This window comes from Mus caroli, chromosome 13 (genome assembly GCF_900094665.2).
Source record: "Mus caroli chromosome 13, CAROLI_EIJ_v1.1, whole genome shotgun sequence".
Taxonomy (NCBI): domain Eukaryota; kingdom Metazoa; phylum Chordata; class Mammalia; order Rodentia; family Muridae; genus Mus; species Mus caroli.
In genome coordinates this window covers 27,744,405-27,750,404 of record NC_034582.1, presented here as the reverse complement: position 1 = coordinate 27,750,404, position 6,000 = coordinate 27,744,405, and the positions used below count along the sequence as shown (strand labels likewise).

The following is a 6,000-nucleotide window of genomic DNA, read 5'->3' as shown; positions in this document are numbered from 1 at the left end:
ACAACAAAAAACCTCAAAAAACAAAACAAAAAATTGACCACATTTTAAAAATTGACATATTAATTATTAAAAACATTGTATTCCGTTCATAGCAAATTTCTCTTGTACATGCTTTTATTATTTATTAAATTTTTATTATTAAATCTTGGAAATAAAACTACTATGCAGTGCCTTAAATGCCAAAAAAAAGCATGTAATATTTTTAATTACTATAAAATTTTGTATAAATATTTGATGTTCCTTTCTATAATAGTCTGATGTAGTGATTGGAAAGTAGAGAAGAGAGACAAAAGGAACAACTCATGATCTTGCCCCCTGGGTCAGCAATCATTAATTTATGATAGAGCTTTGATTCTAAGCCATTTTCTTAACTATGTGCATACATGTGTAAATATTTTACAAGCATTATTGGTTGGGAGTCCATAGCTGATTTTGGGAAGCTTACAAAGGGCTATCTTGCCATATTTTAGGTGTTAAGTAACCAAGTGCAGGCAGCATATAGCATGGACACCACTAGAATCAAAGCATGCCTCATTAGTAATCTGATCACCTTAGAAGTTTCTTCATGCTGCTTTGATGGCACGTGTCATTTCTTTCTTAATAGTGTTTTTTAAAAAAAAATTCATTAAAATGTAATTACATCATTTTCTCCTTCCCTTTCCTTTCCTCCTAATCCACCTGTTCTTTTCCCCCTTTCAAATTCATGGCCTTTTTTTCTTTGACTAGATGATTATTGTTAACACACACATTATGTATGTACATATATATGTATGTATAACATAAATATACAAATACAACCCTTTAGATTGCAGCCCTTTAGAAGCAACAATTTAGTGTTGCTTGTATGTATATGATTTCAAGGCTGACCGTTGGTATTTCTGGGAAAGACAGATTCTCCTTCTCTCAATAGTCATTAATTACCTATTGTTCTTTGTCTAGGCATAGGGTCCTTTGAGTTTCTCTGTACCACGCTTATTGTGTCATCATTGTAATGGTCTTGCTTATGCAGTTCTACTGATGCCATATCTTGATTGTAATGTCTCTGTCATTCTTGGGAGATATCTCCCAGCAGACATCTTGATCTTCTGACTTTTACAGTGTTTTATCTCCCCCAACACACACTGTTTCAAAAAGTTGTGAGGTTGAAGTTTGTGTCCTGTGTTGTGTATGCATGCGTGTATCCCCACACAAAACACATATGTCCACACTCACACACACACACACACACACACACACACACACAGACACATACACACACCCCACATATGGAAAATGACATAAAGGATTACTTTTTAGTAAGATGTTTGCTATTTGGTAGATTGAAATGTTAGGTATAATTGGGCTTCCCTTCCAATTTTGGTTATTGGGTTATGATAGATGTGTAGGATGACTAGAGTTGAATTGCCTCTTTCTGGAACCTATGTATTAATACCAACCGTAACTGGGCAGTCAGAACTTGGCTGCAGAGCCATTCTTCCTTCTCATCATGTATGAGACAAGGAGACCTGCTTAGAAGGCCCTTTTCCTGGTAGAGAGAGAAAGGTGGCTATAGAGGGTCTTGGCTGGACATAGACAGTTCTTTTGTCCTGAAGTGGTTGACCATCATATTGAATTGCTATGATCACCTCTACAGGGAAGTAAGTGGAAGTGAAAGTCTATTCTTTGGTGATAGCAACTTGTATGGGGAAATAATTTTGAATTCTAAAGATTACAAGGTGGGAATACATGTTTGAAATACCTTCTTACTATTTAGTTTCTTATTGTTGATTCATCATGATTGATTTTGTTCCTGTCCTTCATATAGTAATGCATTAGACTAAGCATCTTACATACTTAGCTGTACCCAGTAGTTTGAGTTTTGTGCTTCTGAGCCATAGCTTTATGTGTAGTCCAGGCTCTCTCTCTTTTTTAAAAAATTAGGTATTTTCTTCATTTACATTTCCAATGCTATCTCAAAAGTCTGCATCCCCCCCCACTCCCCTACCCACCCACTCCCACTTCTTGGCCCTGGCGTTCCCCTGTACTGAGGCATATAAAGTTTGCAAGACCAAGGGGCCTCTCTTTTAATCCTTTTGCTGACCCTTCTTAGTGCTGGGATGACAGGTGCACACCTTCATGATGAATTGTTTAGATTTTAGTGCAGAATTCTAAGCTTTGGGATTCTATAGACTTTGCTGCTGCTGCTGCTGCCACTACTGCTACTGCTACTGCTACTGCTACTGCTACTGCTACTGCTACTGCTGCTACTACTACTACTACTACTACTACGAGGGCATGCAGGTTCTACTCTCCCAGTGTGTAACTTTACACTAAACACTTAATTTCTTTGAATCTCAATTTCCAGATCTGTAAAACAAGAGCATTAGAGCATTTGGTGCCCATGGTCTTTTGAATCCTAAGTTTGACATAGGTATTGTCCAGTGATTTGCTACAAACATGAACCAGGTGTCAATCCTTGTTAAATACATTCTATTCCTGAATAATTCATAGTTCACTGATCAAATTACTAGAAAATTTCAATCTGATTTAAAACAGCATCCTTCTGTATTTATTGAGGTGATATAGTCCTTATTAGAAGTACAGAATACTTTGATATTGTAGTAGTGATTAGCTGAAAAGATGCTTTTGGGGGTATGTTTATTATTTTTTTATTGCTTGAGACAGTCTCTCAGTGTAGCCCAGACTGTTATGTAACTAACTCTGTACCTCAGGCTGGCTTCAAACTGTTGGCAGTCCTTTTTAGAGGAATTAAAATATATATAGGGAAAGAATGTGGAAGTCACTATAAATAAGCCCTTTCTCTTCATGCAGATGTTGTATTCTGTCTCCTGCCAGGCATGTCCAACCTTTGATACTGTATCTTTGCATGCACGGAGTTCATGATTAAGAACTATTTTTAATTCAATTACAAAAAAATCCCCAAAATATATATCATGAAATTTAAACCATTTTTACTTTGTTTTATGCCACATTCAGAGTTATTCAGATGGGACCTGCTAGTAAGACTGCTCTGTTTCAGTGGCATGGTTTCTTCCATCTCATCCTTTCAAAGGGGCTCCCAAATGGTGCCTAAATGGAAGCATGCCTTCCAGACAGGCTCAACTCTCCTGCACATGTCAGCAGTATCCTTTCTCCCTTTTCATTTCTTCACATTGGCTACAAGTACATTGATAGAAAACAGAATAGAAACACTAACTAGTATTGGTTATAGGATGATAACACCTGTTTATTTGTCTGCCCATTGAGTTTGAAGTCCGGTTGTACCTTTTACCTTCAATTCCCATCTATGGCTTTTGATAGAAAGGGATAACTTTTCTGTGTTTGTAGATCCAGAGTTTTACATAGTGCTCATTAGTAGTTGAAATATGAGCCTTCTAGAATAATGCTTAAATTATATGTGGCTCTTTGTGGAATATTTCTTACTGCCCATGAAAACTTATCAATCTATACATACATGATAGATATCAGCCACATGGAAACTTGTATTTTTAGGTCCTGTAAAGGGGCATCATCTCTCGACATGTATGTACCACCAAAGCAACACTCCCTCCACATAGCACTGTGTTGCCTCATGGGGGTGCACATGCCCAGATCCACGCCCTGAGAAATCCCAGGCACTCATGCTTTCTTTCTCTTCTCTTCTAGAGTATTCTACAATTACAGGATTTCTTTGTGTTTGGGTTGCTTGATTGAAACTGGAAGCACTGTTTAATCCACAAAACACCCTGTAATGGGAAAGGGCCAAATCAAGTTAATTTGAAAATGAATACTTTAATGGTCTTGCATTACTTTGTTGAGGTTTGTCATGTTTTGGTAGCTCCCAGGAGCATAGTTGAGGGCGATTATTTTTTAGTTCAGATAATGAAAGAGTTGGATTCTAGTATTAGTTTCAACTATAACTAGTTGTGTGACTATACTATAACTATAACTGAGATGTTAAACTACATCTCAGTTATCTGAGATGACAAAAGATTGTTTAACTCTTCTTACCAAGTTCTTGTGTGAGAGAAAAAGAGAAAGTTTCTGTTTCGAAAGTAGTGAAGCCATAGTGATTATCTCAAACTGTGTGGAATTTCATATAAAATAGATACCTCTAATAACCATACGAAGAGTTAAATTTAAAAAGGTCACAGTTGAGACATTATCTCTCCGATTAAAAAGTTTTTAGTAACAAAATTTGAACCTGACTGGAATTAATACTGGGTCCTAGCAAATGGGTAGATGTAGCCAATTTTCTTTGTTTTCCAGAGTCAACTGTAATAACTTAATATTACTTACTCGTTCTTGGTGCGACGTTTCAGTCATTAGTTTGATTGGAGCATTCTCTATCAGCTATCCTGCTGGTTTGGCGGCCTGCTCAGATACCATGTCTCCCAGCAGTCCCCCAGGGCCAGTAGAGAGGATGAGGGGGAAAGGCCAGCTGAGCTCCCTGGGCCTGAGACCAAGAGCCCTTGCTCGGCTGGTTTCCCACTCATTGTGCAGCCTGGGCCCTATCACTGGAGGGGCCTGGCAAGGAAATGAGGAGGAAGTGAGTGCCACTGCTGGTTCAGAATGTTCCAGTGTGGTTGGAAAGTTTGAGGAGCAGCCTGGGTGAGAAGAACAAGACCTTATTGACAGAGTTCAGTCCTAGTCAGGCCTGTTTCACATCAGCTTTCTGGATAATCACAGCTCTCCCTACCCAGGGAGGCCCGGCAGAGTTACCATGAGCCCCCACTCCCGCTGCCCCCATTCTCTGTGAGTGTGCTAGCACATAAATCATTCTGTTTTATCCCAAGTGGGTAAAGAATAGAAAGTGTCCTGTTGGCAGCTTCACGGTAACAAGACTAACAAAAGCAAGTCTGCTTTCTAGGACTTTAGAGACTAGAGTCAAATTACTATCATTGCAGCTATTTCTTTAATAATTTGTTCTTATTAATGAAGGACTACCCCACTACCCACTAAAGGAAACAGTGATCCTATAGGCCAGCTCGGCTTGGCTTGGCTTGAATCAGTCAGCCTTGTTACTTATTTTAACCAGCATCTAAATGTATGTAAAAGCCTACATACATTGTGAGACTGAAATGAAAAGGCCAAACTCTCTTCTCCACATGAGCCTATAAACCAGAATATATATATCAAGAATCCAGAAGAAAGTCTGCTGGAGTTTTTAATGAACCACAGAATGTGTCCTTTGTATCCCTGGCCTTGACATTCTGTGTGAGTTCATGTAGGACTTCTACACCAATTTTGTCAACGCTCACTTGGCAGCCCTGTCATCTTCAGAGCCCATAGGATGTCTCCAGGTCCAGCTTTAGGTGGGATCATGGTAATACTGAGATGTGCTTCACTTTTCTTTTTCCTGGAATATTTGGTAGGGATTTCTGTACTTCAAAAAGATATTTTAATCTTTTCTAAACTTATGAAACCCAAGAAAATCCAAATTCTCAAGCTACTTTTCAGAACATATATTTGTATTAATTGTACCCTTAGTTTTACATTTAAGTCTGAGTTTAGAAGGGACTCCCCATTGGATCAGAAAGCTGAAGAGCAGTTACGCAAAAGTGCAAGACCATCTCCCTTTCTGAGGGAAGCTAATACTCCTTGAATAATAATAGTTCAACTTTTGACCTCAGAGTAGTTTAATTAGATATACCACATTTTTCCTCTTAAAGTGACATGAAATTATTTAAATAGAAACTCCTATCTAGAAATTTCTAAACTAATTATTATCAGCTGAGACTCTCCGTGCTTATTCAGATAACTTTAAGGTAGGAGTTACTGCATGTTGTAAGATTAACTCCTGTATTTATTATATCATCAAATAGCAACAGTTTCCTCTTTAGAAGTTTGTGCCAGGTGTGGTGGCACACACCTTTTATCCCAGCACTTGGGAGGCAGAGGCAGGCAGATTTTTGAGTTTAAGGCCAGCCTGGTCTACAAAGTGAGTTCCAGGACATCCAGAGCTATACAGAGAAACCCTGTCTCGAAAAACCAAAGGAAAAAAAAAAAAGAAGTTTGTAT

The 6,000-nt window shown here is 38.3% G+C and overlaps 1 protein-coding gene across 1 annotated transcript in view; it reads left to right on the top strand.

The window, feature by feature from the left end:
* The window catches only part of Gmds (GDP-mannose 4,6-dehydratase), a 515,369-nt gene that overhangs the window by 90,712 nt on the left and 418,657 nt on the right, over nucleotides 1-6,000 (top strand). The gene's annotated exons all lie outside the window — the stretch shown is intronic.